General features: G+C 40.8%; 1 protein-coding gene across 5 annotated transcripts in view; it reads right to left on the bottom strand.

The window, feature by feature from the left end:
- The window catches only part of PTPRG (protein tyrosine phosphatase receptor type G), a 718,204-nt gene that overhangs the window by 456,813 nt on the left and 238,196 nt on the right, over positions 1–23,195 (bottom strand). The gene's annotated exons all lie outside the window — the stretch shown is intronic.

Genomic DNA, 23,195 nt, shown 5'->3' with positions numbered 1-23,195 from the left:
GTGAGAGCTGAGGGAGGACCCAGCCAGAGAACAGCACCAGAATAAAATCCACAAAAAATCAGAAGCCATCCTGTTTCTTAATGTAATTAATTGTTATTTTTATCTCTGTAAGTTTTTCTTTATTTTCCAACTTCTCTATAGTGAGCACACATTGCCTCTATAATCTTAAAAATAAACTTCATCAAAAGATATTTTTACAGCATTTTTTCAAACCAGAAAGTCATGTTGCTAGGTAAAGTTGCGTTAGGCAAATTCCTATCTTTTCCTTTCAAGCCACAACTCTGTCAAGCTAGGTTTAAAACCTCTCTGGCCGAGGCTCGTGGAGCTGGTCCATCCTCAACATTCCCCTCTTCTGGCAGCTGGAGAATATTTACTGTCTCACTATAGTTTGTTTCTGAATTTATTTTCCTTGCTGACCTGGGGCGTCCAGGAGCAGCCGGGCATATTTTTAAAGACACAGAACAAGATCACAGAACATTCTCTTCTGTCCACTGCTGTCTGTGCACCTGAAATAACAGTCTTGCTTCTATTTATTCTACAGAAGCCAATCTCCCTCCAGATCCAAGTAACAGTAAATACATTTTAGGTGTAATCAACTCAAGAGTTATTTAACAGAGCGAATGCATCAAATAAGTTTTTCCTAGCACCAATAAAAATAATTTCCTGTGAAACAAACATCCTTATTTCTTTCACCAGTGATGTTTCTTACTACAATTCAGCTTTTTTAAACCCATCAATGAAAGTTATTTATTACCTTACACACAAGATTTACCTTGTGGGTTTCAGATTTGCTTACAACATTAAAAATGTCCTGATAGTATAACGTACATATCAGAAACCTGCATACTTCTCTCAATCTTTATGGAATTCGTAAACCACTAGGTTCCCAGACATTTTAATTAGTATGTGCTAACTTCACACTATTGTTCACTTAAAGACTAGCCCATTAAGCATGAAAAGCTTGGATTTTATATAGTTCCTTCTTAAATGCAATCTCTGAATTCTGGAAACAAAGACACTAATAACATGCTATCAATTTTATTTACAGAAACACAAGACAGGAACTAATTCCAAATGACAGTTTTAGCAGGAGAAAGCAAATGAAAAAAAAAAAAATCCTCAGGGAGAATGGTAAGATACACTCCATTTCTCACTTTTGACCAGCCATTTGATAAAAGAGTATCACGGTGCTACTGAAATAAAACAGAGTCAACGATTTTTAAAAAGCTTTTCCAACTTGGTATCTGGTTCAAAAAGTTCAGTCCACACCAGCAAATGTAAGTACATCACTTACTTAAGGGATCTGATCTTTACTTAAGGGATGCATAGTCCTTAACTGCTATGTAGTTTTGTTGTTGTTGTTGTTGTTGTTGTTGTTGTTTTGTTGTTGTTTTATCTTAGAGAGGGGAGGGGGGAAAGAGGGGGAAGAGAGAGAGACAGAAAGAGAGATAGAAATTTTCTCCACACTCCACACGGGAGCCTGACGTAGGGCTCGATCCCACAATCCTGTGATCATGACCTGAGCCAAAATCAAGAGTCAGGCACTCAACCCACTGAGCCACCCAGCTCTATGTAGAGTTTTAAAGAAAAAAAGGTTTCAGTCGCCATGCAGGCCAGCATAGCACGTCCAAAGTTCTCTGTTGTGTCATGTTAGGCCAGGCCTGCAAAGCAGTTAGTGGCAAACTCAAGGGCATGTTAAAACGTACTAGGAAGTTAAATCTGGCAATGTTATTCTGTAAGTAAATCTAAAAGGGATCTTACAAAGAAAAAGTAAGAAGTATATATACTTAGGTGGCCGTAGTTTACATTAATTAATGTAACCAACCTCTAGAATTAATCGTTTTACACAAAGAACAAGTCTCCCATTGAACTGAGGCCACACTCAATAGCACCACCTTTCCAAGTTCACTGCTCCTCACATACTAAGTGGAAGACCGTGGTTGTGGTACCTTTACCATTCGTTGTAGATTCCTGGGTCTTGGTCCGGTTCCCTCCCAGTTACCGAATCTGGAACTTCAGGCCAGTCATTTAACCTTGCCTGGTTATGGACTGCATCGTGTCCCCTCCAAAATGTGTCTGTTGAAGGCCTAACCCCTGATGTGATGGTACTTGAAGACGGGGATCTAAAGAGCTAATTAAGAACAACTGAGGTCATATGGGTGGAGGCCGAATCCACCAGGACTGATGTCCCTATAAGAGAACAGACTGAGGCAAGAACACAGGAGGACACAGCACTTTGAAGGCAGTCAGCAAGTCAAGAAGAGAAATGCAGGGAGAGAAACTGAAGCTGACCACACCTGGATCCTGGACTTCCAGCCCCTTTAACTATGAGAAAAAAAAAAAAAAAAAAAGATCTATCGATTAAGCCCACCAGTGTTTGGTACTTTGGTATGGCAACCCTAGCACGCTAAGGCACCCAGCCGCAGTTCCTTCACCTATCTTTTGAAGATCCCTCAAAAATCAAACACTGAAAGCATCGTGTCATTGAAAACTAAAAAGGCATTAAGCAAGGTGCGTGGAAGATATTAACAGCATAGTAAATAGCAGCTTCTGTACTTAGAAACACTATCCCTAAATGAAGCTGGCAGGCAGAAGAGATGAAATCTGAGTGGCCTGTTCTAGAATCCAGCCTACCACCCTTGTGCACCAACACCAGATCCCAGAATGTTACAATGCTAGACCCACATGCACTTCCACCATCTATTTCCAAGTGCTCACTATGTGCTACATAACAGTAACACATAAGGTGAGGGGTGCCCACACCAGAGAGGAGGAAACAGACAAAAGGTACATACTCAAACAAAGGCAAACACACAAAGAACAAGGCTCTGGAAAGAAAGGAAGACTGGGAAGGTCTCACTCATGAATGGATCCCAGCCATAGCTCTCAGAATAATGCCTGAAAACATCCAAAGAGCCATGAGCTTGCAGCGGGGCCTGGGTATCTGCATTTTGCTCGACAGTAATCCTCACGGAAAGCCAGGTTTGAGAAGCGCTGACGTAGATTTCAGGAGCTCAACAAGGTCAGACCATCAAGGACTTGAATGGCAGCAATGACCTGATCCAGTTAAGGATCTTCACGGTAGAACAGCGGACGCAGGAAGGACTGACCAGAAGCTGATGTAGTAACTTAACATTTTCTTCAAAGAGAACCCTGAGGTAGAGTCACAGTAATACAACCACTGTAAGCAAAACAGCTGCCTATCTCTGCCATGCAAGAGAGGCCTGGAAAGTACCAACCCAGCTAGCATAATTCTGAACAACACAACTGTAAATGATCTTTCCAGGGACCTGACCTTAATGATGCTGGACCTTAGGTATATTTCTGTCTTTAACTGTACTAAAGATGGAAAGTACAGTCAAAAGGAATGTCAATATAAAACAAAGCCCCAAATACGAAAAAATAATAAGCCTATAAATTAAGCCTTCATTGGCTTGGGATGACAATCTGGCTGAAATAAAATCCAAGCGTCTGAGCGCTGAGCCCTGGATTCCTGAAACGTCCATTCGGAATAACTTTCAGGATGAGAAGCCAAAAATCAGCATCACACATCAGAGCCGGATGTTTAAATAATTCAAGCTCAATAGTAAAGAAAGTTCTGAGCTGTAAACTGGCCTCCTTACCGGGGAGAATGTTTGTAGAAAGAAATCATCTTAAGGCCAAAAGAGAAATTTTTATGAACAAACTTGACAATAAAAATATTCCAGATGACTCTAAGACCGATTTTTGACAAAGCTCTGTCCAACTATTGTAACCACAGGAGATATTTTTTGTGAAGAAATGACTTGAGGGAGGAAATATGTCAAAAGCAGAGGCTACCACAAATAATTTCCTTTCAAGGCAAATGTCTTTTTTGACAAGCTAAAAGAAAGAATATAAGAATAAACTCTCTGTAATGTTTATTTGCCAAAAAAAAAAAAAACTTTCCTAAGTCCTAAAGCTGACCTTCACATCATTAATCATATTAAAACACCACGTAGCATCTAATTGAAGCAGTAATGTAGATGAGAAGGAAAAAAAACCTATAACCTTGGGGATAATAATACCTAACATTTAGACACAGCTCTCCTTCTATAGATGTGCTTCTATGAGAAACACTTCAACACTGAAGGAATGAGGAATCGAGGAAAAGAGGCAGAAATAAAGGACACACCTGGGTACACGCATTCGGTACAACCTCGCACAGCCTCTCTTTCGATGAGGTGTAGTATACCCGCAAATAAGATCTCAAGCATAAAATCTAAATGTCTGAAATAAACTAGATTACACCAGTAAATGCTGCTAAAAAGCTCTTATGATTTCTTCTGCTAGTTTTTAAGTAGATTTGCTATATCCAAAGACTCGTGCTTAATTTCGATAGATGCCGCCAACTGCCCGGCATAAATGTGGGTATGAAAGTGGACGCCTTCTAGAATATTTAGGGTCTTGTGTGGAATTCATTTAAAACTTTCAGTCAGGAGACTCCACCTATATCTCAGGCCAACTCCATTCCATCTGTCTCATCGAAAGAAGCAGGACAATAAAGGTAAGAATACCAATGCTCTTGTCCCGGGGAATTACACTGAGCTTCAGTTTTGTGAGCTGTGCAGTGAAGACAGCAATATCCCCCTGCAGTAGCACAGGGGATAACAGGCACCGTGATGTGAAGGAAGGGCCGGCTACCCTGAAGGCAGCGTGCCAGGTGGTTAACAGTGCCAGAAACCCTGGGTTCGAGTCCAGATCAGTCTCTCACCAGCTGTGTGAGCCTGCACCAAATGGGCCACCTCTCTATGCCTCAAGATTCCCACCCCAAACGAGACTGTAACAATACCAACCCCAGAGGATCGTTAAGAGAACTGAATGAGTTAGTACAGACCAAGGATCTTGAGCAGTGCCTGGCACATGTAACATTTGGGGGGAAAAAAAAATGATCGTCATTACGTTAGGCAGCAAATTCAATATTCCAAGCCCTATTTCCAAATCCAATAATTTTGCAAGTGGAGCTTCTATTACCACGTGAAAACTAAAAGCACAGCTGTGGAGAGAAAATGCCCCGCTCCAGCTACATGGAAATGCGAATTCATTTGCATGGAGTTGTGCATGCAGAGCACCTCCTTCTTGTTAGGCTCAACAACATGATTACATTTCTTCTGCCAGATATAATTTCGTGATTGACTCTTTCTGGGATATTTTATAAGATACAAATGTATAAATCAATGCACAGGTGAAATTCTTCATCTGGAAATACTTTGTAAATTATTAAATTGTTTTTTAAAACAAATACTCCACCAACAATAGCTATAAACAATTAGGATGTGGGTTTAGCCTCTTTTCTCCTTGAATAAGTAATTCTTTTAGTCTGCTCATTCGAAGCATTTAGAAAATTTTACCACCAAAAATATCCACCATAAAGATGTGTGTGCGTGTATATACAGGTAGACACATATGTATATATACATGCTATTCGAACCAGCAATTCCTATTAAAAATCCCTTTCTCAATAGGGGAGAAAGCCTCAAAAATATCATTTCCAGGCAAAGAGATAAGTCAAAAAATACCCCAAATTTGGAAGTACTTTGTCCTGGTTTCCATGACCACTGGCATTATGCCAACTCATCCATTCCTGAAATTCCCAAGTTCTTAATGGGGGAAACACTTTTACATGGAAAAAACCGGATTAACATAATAAAAGATAACAGATGGATGGAATCCATGGGACAATGGTCGCTTGGGTCCAATTCCACTTTCACCTGTGGTGGGCATCAAGCAAGGGGAGTGATATGGACAGAAAACAGGTGTCACCTAAAATGAAACTTAAAAGGGTCCATTCTGTTCATGATATATTTATATTACGTAAAAAGTATCCCAATGGTTCTACGTAAGTTACAGGAATTAAAATTGCTCATTTCATTGCTTTACTTTTTAATGCCTTTTCTTCAGCATAAGTGGGTTATTTGTTCTCTCATGAAGTTTTGTGAGACAGATGTTTATATCCATTATTAATACGTTTCCATGTAAAAGTCTGCAACGTTAGCTAGGAATATTCTGAGCTATGCATCAATTGATCCCTCCATAAAAATCTAATAGAGGGGCGCCTGGGTGGCTCAGTTGGTTAAATATCTGACTCGATTTCAGCTCAGGTCATGATCTCACAATCCTGGGATTGAGCCCCACATTGGGCTCTGCACTGAGCGTGGAGCCTGCTTGAGATTCTCTTTTTCTCTACACCCCCCTTTGCCCCCCCCCACTTGTGCTTTCTTGCTCTATCTTTAAAAAAAAAAAAAAAAGAGGAGCGCCTGGGCGGCTCAGTCACTTAAGCATCAGACTCTTAATTTTGCCTCAGGTCCTAATCTCATGGTTTGTAAGATCAAGACCCTCATCAGCCTCTGGCCTGCTTGGGATTCTCTGCCTCTCTCTCTGCACCTGCCCTGCTCATGCTCTCTCTCTGTCTCCCTCAAAATAAATTTAAAAAGAAAAAAGAAACAATATTTATGTGTGTGTGTGTCTATACATATATACGCTATATATATATATATATGTATAGACACACACATATTATATATTTATATATGTATGTATGCATTACCTCAGCTTTCAGTACCTAACCACAAAACAAAACAAAACAAAAAACTTTGCAGCTTAATGTCCATCATGCTCCTGATCTGCCTCAATAACTTGAGAATACCAGATAGACTATGTGAATTAAGGTTTCACATGTTGAACCAGAATGCTTGCTACTCAAACACTCTCATTAGGTCTTAAAACTGGGGGCGCCTGGGTGGCGCAGTCGGTTAAGCGTCCGACTTCAGCCAGGTCACGATCTCGCGGTCCGTGAGTTCGAGCCCCGCGTCAGGCTCTGGGCTGATGGCTCAGAACCTGGAACCTGTTTCCGATTCTGTGTCTCCCTCTCTCTCTGCTCCTCCCCCGTTCATGCTTTGTCTCTCTCTGTCCCAAAAATAAAATAAAAAAATAAATAAATAAAAATAAATAAAAATAAATTAAAAAAAACTGAAGGAAAACCACTATGTAAAATTAAGCACAAATTTCACTTTGGCTTCACAAATCATGATGTGCTGTTAGCTCCTGATGAGGAGAACCACCACCAGTTTTAAATAACAGAGTCAAAGTTGAAGAGATCCAAGTTTCCCCAGAAAACAAGGCAGCATTTAATACTGGGCCTCCGAAGAAGTTCAGATTGATTGGTTGGGGGGGGGGGGGGGGGGAGGGGGAAATGAAGAGAAAATTGTCAACAGACCTGTTGAGGATCAGCAAGCCTAGGGAGACCCAAAAGTCAGTTTTCCACCTTTTAAAACACACGCACGCATCCATATATGTTTTCCTTTCTGTGTTCTGGCTGGAATAAAGTCATGCCAACTAAATGAAACATTATCAACCTCAAAGAGAGTTGAGAGAGCATTATGAGAGAGTAACAGCTCACGACGTACAATTCCAAAGCATAGCAGTCTCAAAATTCACACGGTGATGTTTCCAAAAATGCGGCAATTCTGATTCGCTGCACTGCTTGCCAGAACGGGCAGTGTTCCCGGGGTTACGCCAGATGACATTACAGCACTTCTCAGAGCCGGCCCTTAAAGACGTTCTTAAGTGAACAGATCTGACCGGCCTTTCATGTGAATCTAACTTTTAGGGACAACTACTGCGTGTAACCAAGCTGCCAGCTCCACACCGCTGTATTATCATCGTCCCCAGCAAAGGGTTTTGCCTTCTTTTCTGGAAGCCAGGCACCATCTGGAGGCTACAAGAAGCTCATGGGCATTACCAACTAAAATGGACGAAATGGCCTTCCCTCGTTGCATGCTAAACCAACAGAACCAAGCACCCCACGAGCAAGGCAACGGTTTATGCCACCTTCAGGAGCATGACAGGCTGGCTGATCAAAGTGATGGTCTGGACTGCAGGCTTCTCGCTTGAAGGATGGTAAAAAGGTTCAGGGAAGAAAAAGAAGAAGCAGCAGCTATGCCATACAAAAACAGAACAAGAACAAAATCTTGCAAGAATCATCAATGTTGGAAATAGGGGTGGCCAGGGTGGCTCTGTCAGTTAAGCGTCCAACTCTTGGTTTCTGCTCAGGTCATGATCTCACGGTTTGTGAGTTCAATCCCCGTGTCATGCTCTCCTCTGATGGTGCAGAGCCTGCTTGGGATTCCCTCTCTGTCCTTCCCATGTCTCTCTCTCAAAATAAATAAATAAAATTTAAAAGAAAAATGTTAAGAGGGGCTCCTGGGTGGCTCAGTCGGTTAAGTGTCCAACTTCAGCTCAAGTAATGATCTCACGGTTCGTGAGTTCGAGCCCCGCATAGGGCTCTGTATTGACAGCTCAGAGCCTGGAGCCTGCTTCAGACTCTGTCTCCATCTCTGTCCCTCCCCCATTCGCACTCTGTCTCTCTCACTCAGATATAAATAAACGTTAAAAAAAATTTTTTTTTAATGTTGAAAATACACTTTTCTTGTGGATTAGTACACTCTCCCTGACAACAATGTCAAGTGATTTGATTCAAGGTCTAGTAGAGTCAAATCTGAGAGACAGAGAGGGAGAGAGAGGGGGAGGAAGAAAGACAAAGAGGCAGCGGGGAGGGTCAGACAGTATTTGCTTTTGGAGTAGTTAACCCACGAAGGCTTTCGTTTGGAATGATCCTTTAAGCCAGAGTATTTCCCTGGTGGTGTCGTTTAAGGCAGTGATCGGCTAAGTGAGGCGTGATGAATGGCCCCCGGCCTGCACCAGCGGAGACACGGGTCCATTTGGCCCTGGCCACGGAAACAGAAAGGTCATTCATTACCCAATGTGAACAAACAGAGTGCACGTTTGTGATAAATAACGGTCATTATTGAACTACAATGCTCTCTGGGAATTCCTCAACACTTCCTTGACATTAATGTACTATTCATGGAGGGCTCGGCGAGACGCTCTCAATATTATTTAGTACTTCGTGTTTTATGTGGGATACCACGGAGACATTTACTTCTCCTTTGTTGGGATACATGTATCTGAACAAACACCAAGGATCTTTTTTTTTTAAACGTTTACTTATTTTTTGAGAGACATAGAGGGAGAGACAGAGAACAAGCTGGGGAGGGGCAGAGAGAGAGAGAGAGACACAGAATCCGAAGCAGGCTCCAGGCTCCGAGCTGTCAGCACAGAGACTGACGCAGGGCTCGAACTCAAAACCCATGAGATCATGACCTGAGCCAAAGTCAGACGCTTAACAGACTGAGCCACTCAGGTGCCCCACCAAGGATCTTTTATTCTCATGCTGCATATCGAGTCTGTTCCTCCTCTTTCAAATGCCCGTGCACACACACACACACCACACACGGTGTGCAAAGGATGTATATCTGTATCAAAGCAAGCAGATACTAACCGAACTGAATCCCATAAATATTGGAGAAGTGGTCTGGGCTTTGACCCTCTCTGAGCAGAGGCTCAGTCACATAGGTAACTATATTTACCTATGACCAAGGGGGGGCGGGGAAGGAAATATAGAAGATATTGGCCCAAAGAGAGAGATCCCTCGGGGAAATGAAAACCACCGCTCACCTTTTTTCACATAATCCTTGCCACTGCCTCTTCACACAAGCTGCTGTCACTGCAGGCAAGGCTTGTCACTCTCCCCCACTCCAGGCACACACCTAGAATTCTTCACCAAGCTAACTGCTCCTGGCTCAAGTCCAATACCACCTTACTTGAAGCTGTTCCAACACATCCTACCCCAACCATGCATGCTAAGTCATTCCCTCCTCTGGGTTCACACAGTAACCCCGTGAGAGGCTACAGAAAGCACCTGTTGGAAGGCATGGCAACTATCAGTCACAGATCCATGCGTTCCTTCACTCACTATTGGTACTGACCAACTGCCAGCACTGTGCACGTGCAAGGGTCAGGTCGTGTGCAAATCAGACCTTGTCCACCCTGTGCCAGTACAGCTGCTGATCCCCACGGAACAGCAAAGACTCAACGACTTCTTCATTTACATACTTCCAGATGCTGCTAGGAACGCCTGATACACTGTAGTAGTACAACACGTGTTGCTCTATGAAAGGATGGACAGATGCATATACAGATATTAAACATCTTTCCAGGGCACCTGGGTGGCTCGGTTGGTTAAGCGTCCTACTCTTGATTTTGGCTCAGGTCACGATCTCACAGTTCATGAGATCAAGCCCCATATTTGGCTCTGCACTGACAGCGTGGATCCTGTTTAGGATCTCTCTCTCCCTCTCTCTCTGACCACCCCCACCACCTGCTTGTGCTCTCTTTCTCTCTCAAAATAAATAAATATCTTCCCAACCGTGTCACCCAGGTTTGATTACTGCATATTGCAAAGTGACTTCACAACTGTGCAAGCCCAGAATTTTAAACTTTTAAAATGTGAATGACAATTATTTTATTTCATAGCAATGTTTAGAATATAAAACCCATGTGGCATGACTTCATATACTAAGAAGAAATGGTATGTAGAAGAATAAACTCATACACTTACTACAAAAATGTGGCAATGACTCAGTACTAACAGCAAACAAAAACTAGTTATCGCCTATGGAACATAAGCAGATAATGCATAATTGACTTAATCCAAGGGTCATGGGTTGATTTAAAGAAATGATTTAAGGAAAAATATATTTTAGTGGTAAGAACAGTACCTAATATTTGCAAATAAATAAAGACTAAGTACCTCTCTTCAAGCAGTACACATGAGATAATGAGCTATCTTATTATCTTTTAATATAGGCATTCTTAAAGTACCATATTAATGAGCACAGCATGTGCTCTATTCTTGAAATAATTCTATAAAGTAGATAGTACCTCCTTAGACCTCTAAACAAGCTATGTAAAGATAGGACTGCCAGTGACAACCTGTATTTTTGAATAGAAGATCTTTGTATTTTATCTACTTGATTTTAATATTTATATCATTTTGAAAATTATACAATCAAATTCTGGGGGAAAGAGAGATGACTGATAGACTTAGATAATAGATAGATCCTTCTAGATATATTAAAATATATATAAAATTAATATATATTAAAATATATAAATATATACATACACACATAAGTACATACATATACACATAAATATGTCAAGAAACTTCCCCTACAGCCAGGGACATTTCCATGTACTGAAGGGCAACTCAAGGATGTCACAGGTGCCAAGAAGTCACAGGAAGAATGTCTTCAGGTTACATAGCACCCAAAAGATGTCTGTTCTTGGATCCACGAGTGACCCTTGCACCTCTAGATTCTGTCCCCCTCCCACAGGCCGGGGGCTGCTATGGTGGTGAGCGGAGGAAGAAGACAGAACCCAACCAGGAACCAAGTATAACAAGATCACAGTGGGAACCAGGAATCAAAACATTTCTCCAAACGTGTACTGAATTACATTAGAGACTAAAAGCAGAAGTCTTATTTTTACCCCACATTTCTCAGGAGGAATGGGTTATGCTACAGAAACAAACAGTCCTCCAAAACACAAACTTCACACAACACGGTGTTCTCTTGCTAATAATGCAAATGTACCACCTAGGAGATGAGACTGATCTCGCTCATTCAGGTACACAGGCTGAGGGAAGCTGTACCCTCACACTTCCTGCCTGCAGGGGACAGAAAAGGGCAGGGAGCAAAGTGTGCGCTCACGCTTAAGGCTTCCACCTACGGTAACACTACTCATACCCATTCCCATGGCAATTGGCTGGGCTAAGTCTCAGGGCCACATGGACGTTAAAAAGGGCAGGGCGGGGTAACGCTACCATCTGCCTGGAGGTGGAGAGTGAAAATCATTTTTTGAAGCACAGTCATTACTACTTTGGTCCCCAAATGATGTCAAGACAGGTTACATTTTGCCACCGTATGACCAATTAAAAAAAAACTAAAATAAAGCTTTCCCTTTTCAGAAAATGCTACACTTAACTCCAGGCTGCTACTAACACAAACATTAAACATCGAGCCATTCTTCCACTTTTAACAAATTAGCTACCGCCAAAAGTAGGAAGGGGGGAAAACTGTACAAACATGAGATTCTCAAGTTCTGAAAGAAGCGGAGAGATGGGCTGAGTGACCCCAAGATTACTGTCAAAAACTTTTGTGTGGGAGGGTCAGGTAAAAGGACACATGCATTTCCCATGATCCTCAGTGACTTGCATTAATCACCAATAATCTCCATGTCATTATCATGTCGGATCTACTTAGCATCACTGCCCACTAGTCTCCTGGTGCCTCCATGATTTGAATGTATTTGCATTGATATTCACCATGTGCAACACACCATGGGGGAGAAGGGACCCTTTGACAGCAAAAGGATGAATGTTTTTAGTCCATACAGACTCTAAATCTCTAGGAGAGAAACAAATGAAGAGGCCTGAGCAGGCCACACCATTCAAAATCCACACCCACCAATAAAAAAAAATTAAAAAAAAAAAAAAAGGAAATCTTCAGAACAAATTCTTATCCTCTCAAAACTATAGAGATAGTTGTTAATGATAATAATGGCTGAGAAATTTTAAGCACTCGCTGCACCCTGCACATAGCTAAATAATTTACATGGATTATTTCTGTGAATCTTACAAAACTGTTACTATTCTCTTCATTTTATTAGCAAGACCGTGGAATTAACTTGCGTCAAATCTGGTCTTAGTCCCAACTTTGTGAAACTTCGCTATCACATAATATTATCTCTTATTTAAAAAATATTTTTAAATGTAATATATATTATAAAGTCACCAGGTCAATACATATGGAATATTGCAATGTCCACATTCCCCCTTTGTATATTCTGGTCTTTCCCGTTTCTAGAGATCATAATCAGATGCAAATTAATCTCTTAAATGACCTCCAGTACCGACATGCATTTGCTTTGTAGTTGTTCTATTGATTCCATGTTCACTATGATCAGTCTTCTATATGACACATTTAATTTACTGAACTTCAGGGGCACCTGGGTGGCTCAGTTGGTTAAGCATCCGACTTCGGCTCAGGTCATGATCTCGTGGTTCATGGGTTCGAGACCCACTTCAGGCTCTGTGCTGCCAGCCCAGAGACTGGGGCCTGCTTCATTCGGATTCTGTGTTTCCCTCCTTCTCTTTCTCTCTGGACCTTCCTCACTCACGCTCTGAGCATGATAAATAAATAAACATAAACATTAAAAAAATGTTTTTAATTTACTGGGCTTCAAACTGAAATCTGGAAAGATAGTAAGCCCACTGGATTGCTCCTAGTTGGTGATCCCCAAAAGTGTTGAGACACATGGATGTGACAGGTATGTGAGTTCTGACAAATAACCCAGAAAATCTCTGCAGGCCCACGTAAAAATCAGTGGTAAGCTTTGTGGTACATCTTCCGTGTTCTGACCCTTCTCACAAATCACACTCAGAGCAGATGGAGAGGCAGGGTTAGAAGGCAATCTCTTATCTCTACTCTGGAATGTCTCCATTAGCCTTGCCATCCTGTCTCCTTCCACCTGCTGTGATAGATAGGCCTCTGGCACACACCTAATGAAAGTAACTGGACGCCAAGTACAGTTCCTTCCTCATCCTAGGTTGTATCTTAAGTGGGTTGTTAAACCAACCTAAGAGCCAGTTAGACCTTGCATGGATTATGAACATGAGAAGCAGTATACCCAACGCGTTTCAACTAGCCTTGTGCAAAATTTTCTTGACTACAGAGAAATCACAATTTTATTTAAGTTTCTCACTGAGACTAAAAATCCTCACAGGGAATGAACGTGCAGCTAGTTTTCCCTGCTTCAAGGGGGAGCCATCATCAATGGAATTCTTGGTTTGCTTCTTCTACATAACTATCCTACCTGGACAACCTGGTTATAGAAGGCTCTATGGGGTTTATGGGTGAAAGAGGCTTCCTGCCTTATGAAATATAATCTTACCAGCCAAGGAAACAACCAATTGAAAATTCAGCCTGGCTTCCCAGGCAGAATGAACATGTTCGTCTGTAAACACGACAAATATTTTCTACAGAAAGCTCCAGAAATATTTCCAAATAACTCAACAGGAATATTTTAGTCTAGCTTGTGAAACTATTTAAGGTCTCTGACCCAAATCTCACGACGACAACTAATTTTTCATAACCATTAAAAAACCGTCAATGTGTATATCAAATCACCACAATGTACACTTTCAGTATCTTATAATTTTATGTCAATTATGCCTCAACAAAGCAGAAATTTTTTAATAAATTATTTTAAACACTGAAATAGATCAACAGTAAATCAGACAAATTCAAGAATTAAAGATACTGTTTCCACTGCCCTACTTTATTCATTTCTAATTGTATTATGAATCCATGTGAATTTTATCTCCATTAAGCACAGAGATTTGGGGGAAGGGGTGGTTCCATTCTGTAGCACCTTAATACCGATCTGCAAAATAAAAATAATATAAATAATGACAATAACCTTTAAGCTTTCCACTATTTCTGCTAAGTTAAAATCTATCCTATTTTAATTCTACAGATTTCCGATACAAAAAAATGCACAGCAGTTGAGTTCTACTTACCGCTTTGCATTAAATAATGATTTCACTAATTAATAACCCCTGAGCAATTGATTCATTAACTCCAGCTCCATCAATCTCTTACGGTAACCAAACTTTGAGGAGCAAAGAGCACAAAATGGGATGGGGTGGATGGTGGGAGATATTCAACCTGAGGTTATCGAGAGCCTCGAGAACTCCTGACTAAGATACGCAACACAAAGATCACCACAGGGATGCTGACTCTCAAGAACGGACTCCCCCTTGTTCCTCCTCGTTTTCCCTTGAAGAGAAACACACGGAGGGTGTTCTCAGTCACGCTCAGCCATGTAAAGGATCTCAGACAAACACTGCCTTCCCCATGTCTTTTTGGGGGAAAGGTCTAAGAACATAGCCACAGAGGAAATTCTCCTACTGTGTATGGCTGGAAGAGTAAAGACCGCTACACCACAGACCAGCAACTATTTTAGCACCAAAACATACCCTATTAATGGCCACTTTCATGTTGGAAAATTCCTCACTGCTTAAACTGGAAAGAAAATCTCTGGGCTAGTAGAATTTTTACAAATATAACAACACTCTCAAGGATGTAGCTCCTTTCCTTCAAGTGCCTGATTTATTTTTCTTGTCTACTTGGTTTTTCCAAACAAGAAAGGATCCCTGTGAGAACAGAAAAGATTTTTTTTTTCTTTCCTTTTCTACAGAAGATCGCTGTTCTACATTCATTAGCAGAGCTGGCTGTGAGTGCTTCCATCGGTGAATTATTGCAAATAAAGTTCAGGGACAACATTAACGTGTTAGTCCTCATTAACGGAAAAGTTAAGTCTAAAGTCACGGACAAGTAAAAATTTCTCTAAAGATCAAGCCAACATTCCCAACAGGCCAGGATTATTTTCAGGCAGCCTTTTATCTTTTCTGATTATAATGTGAAATTCCATCATTACTCCCTTCATACTTGGGAATGTGGATGGAAAGTGAAGGGGTGAACAATGGGAAACAGGCAGGGAAGTCAAAGAAACACTACTGAAAAGACAAGCCTTAGAGAAGCTATTACAAAAAAAGACTCACTGAGCAAAGTCATAATATAACGTTTCCCAGTCAGTAAACAGACATTCTTTTCTTGGCTCCGCCATTGATTGAAACGTAAGTGCTGAGGGAAGTTACTTAACCTGTCTGGGGTACAGTTACCTAATCCATGTGAGAAGGAGTGAGACACATTACTACGATGCGTGGGAGGCAGTTAAATTATGGGGTCACAGTCCCACACTGACTGGTTAGGCTGGCCCAGTGCAAGGCTCTGTCTACTCACCTAGAAGATGGAAGAAAGAGTGGTGGCTACCTCAAAAAGGTGCCATGAAATCCTATGGTGCAATGCTACAAAAGCTCTTAGCAGGCTTCCTGGGAGAATGTTCTCTATGCCTACAATCATTAGTATGATCATCATCCATTTGTTATTCATATACATACCTCACAACTCATCACGCTCTACTATCCTTACCACTTGATTCTGTCTTTTCCCTCTTCTTAGGCCTCTTTCTTACATGCATAGGGGCATTCTAACCTTCCTATAGCAAGTCACTTATCATGGAAGCCTTGGTTTTCTGGCATTCAAAATAAAAGAAATAACACCCACCATAGAATACAAAAAATGTAAAACTTCTCAGGTTTTCTATCAACCTGAGGAGAGCATCCATATGGGATGCAGTTCCATATGGGAACTGATTGAGGGCAAAACCAGGGTGATTTTGTTGTTATTTATTATTGTTAATATTACTAAAAAAACAAGTTAAGATGCTTAAGGCTAAGATGTAACTGTCAACGGCTGTAGTAAATCTATATTGAGATGAATACTGTAACAGAGAGACAAAGTCCATAAGAAAACACAGCCTTTAAAAGTTCTCAGGAAAGCAACATTTGAAATGCCTGGTATACTAAAAACAGGAAGTCCATGAAACTTAACAGTAAATCCAAAAAAAAAAAAAAAAAAAAAAGCCCAACAAAGCCGTGTCTTAAAAAGGTGTTAGAGGTAATAAGAACTCAAGTGCTCCTAGGGGCCAAGAACACTAGGAAATCTCACATACGATTTCCCACTACCCTCACAGACTTAGCGCAAAACGAAGCCCCTGAAAATGAATACTGCAGCTGTTCCTTGAACGATCCCCAGCGACCAGGAGCCTCAATCTACTCAACAGCAAGACTCACTTTTTTTCCGTTTTGAAGACCACAGTGATTCAACACCAATAATTACCCTTTGATCACCTACAGCCAAGAGGACAAAAGGAACACACGGATGAGAAATTTTGAAAAAGTGCTTTCTACTAGGATGGGTAACTTTAGATGTGTCAACTTGACTGACCCAGAATTTGGTACATTACTTCTGGGTGTGTCTGCAAGGGTGTTTCTAGATGAGATTAGCATTTAAATCAGTAGACTGACTAAAGCAGAGGGCCCTCCCCAATGTGAGTGAACATCAGCCAATCTGATGGGGGTCTGGCTAGGGCAACAAGGGGGAGGAATGAAAAGTCCAGCTCAGTCTGACTCATGACCTGTGACACTGGTCTTCTTAACGCCTTCTGACTCAGATGGAACTTACACCACTGGTTCTCCACAGGGTCTCATGAAACTTTTTAGCCCCCATAATCACATGAGCCAATTCAATATAAGTAATCTCTGTTTTGATTTGCTTGCCTTGTTTTATTTTGACTTATATATATCCTACTGGTTCTGTTCTCTGGAGAACCCTAATACAGACTCTAAAATCTCAAGTGAGTTATTCAACATCCCATGTTCACTAATTGGCCTTCAAACCTTTTTTTTTCTTTATTCTTTTTCATTATTAGTAATAAAAATCAAAACACCCTAAAACTCTTAATAAATATGAACTGTCAATTCGGAAAAATCCAATTTCACATTCACAATTTCAAATTAACATTTCAGTTTTTTCTATTTTACAATGTATTTGCTTGTTTGAGTCAGGATCCAAAAATTGTTCATACTTTAAAACAAATCAATGTCCTCCTACATCTACGGATTCCCCTTTTTTGTACCATCAAGTTTCCCATGGTCTGGATGTTGTCAATTTTGCCCATTACATCCCCCATGGTATGATTTAACAGGTCACCCTACTTATTTTCTGTTAATTTATACATAGACCGAGAAGTCTGATCAAATTAAAGCTGCATAGCTCTCTGGGAAAACTACTTCACAGGTAGTGTTGTATATACACCTGTAAAGAAGTACATCATGTCTAGGATTCTCCTTAAATGGATTCAAGGTGGTCACACTAGATGCACTGGTGCAATCTTCCTTGAACCCACTGAACACGAAAATCATGATGATCTCAAAGGCAGAACTGTGGCTTTATTACCCAAAATACTTCTCTTATGAGAAAGAGCTTACATCGACCATTCAGTTACTTGCCTGTATGCGTATCATCAATACTTCTCCACAGTTTAAGGCTTCCTGAAGCTTATTCTCTGCTAAATTCTCTAAGAAGAGCTCATTAAGAATAACATTCCCTGATTTCTAGCACATTCACAGTAACTTGTCTGCTGGTTTATATCTGAAGATCAGTTTGGCTGGTTATAAATTTCATGGCTAACTTTTTTTTTCTCATGATTTCCTTATACATGATACTCCATAGTTTTGTGGCATAAAGCACTACTGTCAAAAAAAAAAAAAGTCTCAAGGGAATCTCATTTTCTTTCCCTTATAATAATAAAAGTTTTTTTCCCTGGATGTTCAAAGGTTTTTTTTCCCCTTTCATGAAGGACCATACTTTTACTCTACTATATATCTCAGCGATGATCTGAGATGATTTTATGAGGAACAAAGTGGCCTTTTCAATTGTTAGCTTCAAGGAGTCCTCTTTCAATACAGTTTTCTTTTTTTTTCCGATTAATTTCAATTACCTTTTATGGGACTTCTGTTATACATAGTTAGTTCTCTTTTAGATAGCCTCTCTACAACTTCTGAAATCTTTTTCATTCCCATACTTTTGATTAGTAAAATGTTCCACCTCTTCTGCTTTTCTCGAAGCATTAACAATTGCATTTACCTTACTTGCTCTTGCATTTTTTCCACCTACTCTTAATTTCTGAAATCATTATTTTATTTCTACTTTTTGCGGAAGTCTGCCATCTTTCCTTTCTAATCTTCACTTCTGAGTTTCTCTACTACTGCTACATAAGGCTCCTTCATATCTCCCACCAGGTTCTTAATCTTTGTGTCTCATTTAAGTTTACTTTATTTATATTGAGAGAAAGCACAAACAAGGGAGGGATGGGGTGGGGGGGAGAGAGAATCCCAAGCAGGCTTCACACTGTCAGTGCAGACCCTGATGCAAGCCTCAAACTCAAGAAACCGAGAGATCATGACCTGAGCTGAAACCAAGAGTCAGAAGCTTAAATGACTGAGCCACCCAGGTGTCCCTTCTCTTCTTTTAAAATAGGAACACCTGCCTGGCTCAGTCAGTGGAGTGTATAACTCTTGACCTTGGGGTTGTGAGTTCGAACCCCCCACTGGGTGTAGAGATTACTTAAAAGTAAAATTTTTTTTAATTAATTAATTAAAATATCAGGTCTGTAGTTGTCAGCTCTTGTGAGCACTGTTCCTTATTTTCTCTTTAATTATAATAAATTTGTGAGGAGTTCAACTATAATCCTATTGCTCATGTCTTATTTAAAATAAATATTCCCTGGGGTGCCTGGGTGGCTCGGTCCACTGAGTATCTGACTCTTGGTTTCAGCTCAGGTCATGATCTCACTGTTCATGGGTCTAAGCCCCATATCAGCCTCTGTGCTGACAGAGCCTGCTTAGGATTCTCTCTCCCTCTCTCTCTGCCCCTTCCCTCTGCTTGCATGCACATGCACACTCTCTCTCAAAACAAATTTTAATAAATGAATGAACAAATAAATAAATACATACATAAATACATATATACATAAAATAGATAATCCCCAACTTTGTGGAGAGCGGAGTTGGTAGCTGATATTCTCTTGTTAAGGTCTGGCTCCGCTTGCTTTCACTGTTCCCACAGAGTCATTCCAAAAACTGACTTACCTTCATAGGTCTGTCTTTTCAGATCCCACACATCTATCTGAACCTTCTCTTCCCTGGACTCTCACTACCCCATCTTGCTCAGTCTGGGCTCTACTCCTAGTACTTTCTCCTGGGTGTGGAGTTCTACCTTGGAAGGGACATTCAGTGTATTAAAAGTACACAATGATAGTTAGTGCCCAAACATCACAGGCTGCCCGCCCTCACCCAGGAACGAGACATCCTATGGAACCACTCTTTGGTAGGGATGCACATTCCAACTGGGCCCTCCATACTTTCTGATGGGTATCTGTGGCTGATTCGGGGTGCTCAGATCTTCCCTCACCTCCTTCTAGGACTACTTCTACACAGGTCTTACAGCTGTCCAGTGGTGTGTCTTGTCCACACATATGCTGAGAATGGCAGGCATACCTTACAACCTGGTTTTAATGCAGACATTATGTGTGCCTTTGGAGTTTAGCTTTCCCATTGCTCTATGTGTTTTTTTTTTTTCATGGAGAAATTTGAGCTTTAAAAACTGTCACCACTGGTGGTCTCTTCCCAGAATTCACTGCAAACTCAACTTATAATACTTCTAGAGCCAAAACAATCAGTTAACATTTTTATATTACTTAAAATACTAGTAAGTACATGAAAAGACTCCAACTCCCCTCAAACCAAATAATCCCCCCTACCAATGTTTTCTGTAAATTTTCAACCACTGTTTTTGTTGTTTTGCATGAAATAACTTTAGTGATTTAAATGAAAAGGGTTTAGCAATACTTTTTTCTTAGATTATCATTAGCTCTTTGTAAATATGTCATAAAATATATATGCAAAAAAGAGAGTTGATTAATGAAACCCTCATGTACTTAGCAAGAGCTTCCCAGCACTAAATTTAAATTAATTTTATCAATAAATTATCTCCCGGGGCGCCTGGGTGGCTCAGTCGGTTAAGCGTCAGACTTCGGCTCAGGTCATGATCTCGCGGTCCGTGAGTTCGAGCCCCGCGTCGGGCTCTGTGCTGACCGCTCAGAGCCTGGAGCCTGTTTCGGATTCTGTGTCTTCCTCTCTCTCTGACCCTCCCCCGTTCATGCTCTGTCTCTGTCTCAAAAATAAATAAACGCTAAAAAAAAAATTTTTTTTAATAAAAATAAAAAATAAATTATCTCCCCCAAAAGGCTCTATTTCCATTAGGATTTACAAGTGAAACTTCCAACTGGCACAGCACGGTGTAAACTGTGTCTCACCAAAGCCTTCAAATCTCATCACTCCTACCTCCGCGTTACTATCCCCAATCAACCCTCATCATGTCTCACCATGGCCACTGCGAAAACAGCCATCTGTTTCGCATCTGCGAAAACAGCCTATGTCCCTCTTCAAACCATTTTCGAATAACGTATAAACAATTTGAATATACATAGCTAAGGGTAGCTTTCTAGGGAGAGGATGTCCAAGGAGTCCTTGGCCCCCAAAACTTTAAGAACCAATAGAGCTATAACCTGTTTAGTACTTATGGGGGATGCAGTCAACACCAATAAAGCTGGAATTGTCTACAAGTTAGATGGGACATAGTGAATAGACTACCATTTGCTCTAGGTTCCTGAATTCCGTTCAGGAATTTCAAGACACAAAAGAACATAAGGGAAGATCCCTACTCGGAACTAAGTTACATTGCTATTTGAGTTTCACCTCCCTGGGCCTCAATTTCCCCATTGAGAGTCTGACTATGGATGATCTTGAAGTCAACCTTCAGATTTCCTAACAAACTTAAAAAAGCTTATTCATTAGGCAACGAACGAACACTCAGCCAACCAAAGGGATCAGTTCGGCTGCTGAAAATCCTCATTTGCAGTGATATTTTCAGGGGTTAAAACAGTCAGTAACTAGTGCCTTTATGAAATAAAATAGCCTACGACTAAATAAAACTAAAATAATGAGAGGTCCCTTCTAGAATCCCCAATTCTAGTTACAGTTTTAAGACCAATCAGGAACCTGATCTGCTTTGTGCACTGTCGTATCCCAGTGCCTATAACAGTGCCAGCATGTAACACGAGCTTTATAAATATTTGTTGCATGGATACATGGGCCTCCCTTAACCTAATAAACAGTCACTGTATCTTTCATCTTGCTTGGTAATGACTGACACTGTAGAGCAATATGGTTCTCAATAAGCACTGGCAATAGAGAATGGATAAACTATTTTCGCTCAGTAAAACGATGAAGCCCCATCATCTGGGTCCCTACAATCTTGCCAATATAAGCTCGTATTCTTCTATTAGCTCAAATGAGAGATGACATTGGGAAATGGTGATCCCCACTGTAATGTATGCCATCTCTAGGCTGCACTGGAAACAAGATTACAGCCAGCAAAATGAAACAATGGGATTTCTTTCAATAATAAACAAAACTAAATCTGAGAAAGCCGTAGCCGTTAAGGACCAAACTAGCAGGCAGGTCACATAGAACTGAGACTGAGGCAGCCCTCCAGAGAAAAAAAAAAAAGTACCAGAATTGGAGTTAGGCGGATTTGAGTTTCAATTCCATTTCTACTTTGGTCACCCTAAGTTTCAGCATCTTTATTTATAAATTAGGGCTAAAAACTGTCGTTCCTGGATAGAGTTGCTGCCTGGAGTAAATGAGATCAGGTATGCAAAGCACTTAGCAACTTACTAGACACAGAGCGGTCATGTAATGAATTCTATTTTCCCAAGCCCCTCCCAGTCATCCTAGATAAATAAAACAAAGAAGAAAAAAGTAATACTGAGGAAGAAAACAAAAGAGATAGCCTACAAGGGCACCTAAGTTTTTACACATGTTCTTTCTCCTTTTGCTTCGTACATAAAGACTAGACACCCTCCTCAGGTAGCTAAATGCTAAGTTACAGAATTTTAAGCAGCCTCCATTTAACTTAGTTCCCTGAGGTCTGAGGATACTCTAAGAGCAGATCTTAAATTATAAAACAAGCAAACAAAAAAACAAGCGGAAAACATATGGGGTTACTAGGCTGAGGCCAAAGTACCACCAAGTCAAACCCCAAAAATCAAGTTACCACCAAACATAGTTCTCCCGGTGGATTTCAGATTTGCAATTTGTTAAAAACAAGCAAACCCTGTCTTTGGATCTGTTCCTTTATACAAAAAGTGGAATAACATAATGGCTACTGAACACAAGCTCCTAAGCAAGATGGTTCCAGAGTGTGTCCTAGGGCCATGACTATGGGTTAGTGACAGGTTATCACTGGGAACAGTTAAGGAGCCCACTCTACAACCAGAGGGCCTAAGTTCAAATCCTACCCCACCACTTAGTAATTGGGACTTTGGACAAGTCCCGTGACTTTTTCCACCTCAGTTTCTTCATCTGTAAAAATAATCTCTCTTCAGATTTATGTAAGGATTAAGGTGACAACTGAGAGGCACTTAGAAGAATGCTTGGCACATATTAAAACATTATATGAGGTACGCCTGGGTGGCTCAGTCAGTTAAGTGTCTGACACTTGATTTCAACTCAGGTCATGATCTTACGGTCCATGAGATTGAGCCCCATGTCAGGCTCCAAATTGGGAGTGGAGCCTGTCTAAGATTCTCTCCCTGTCTCCCTCCCCCTCTACTCCTCCCTCCAGCCCCCCCCCCCACCTGAGGTATGTGTGCACATGCTCTCACTCTCTCTTACAAACAAAACA

Source organism: Felis catus, chromosome A2, assembly GCF_018350175.1.
Source record: "Felis catus isolate Fca126 chromosome A2, F.catus_Fca126_mat1.0, whole genome shotgun sequence".
Taxonomy (NCBI): domain Eukaryota; kingdom Metazoa; phylum Chordata; class Mammalia; order Carnivora; family Felidae; genus Felis; species Felis catus.
The sequence above is the reverse complement of the archived record's forward strand: the minus strand, read 5'-3'. Positions and strand labels throughout refer to the sequence as shown.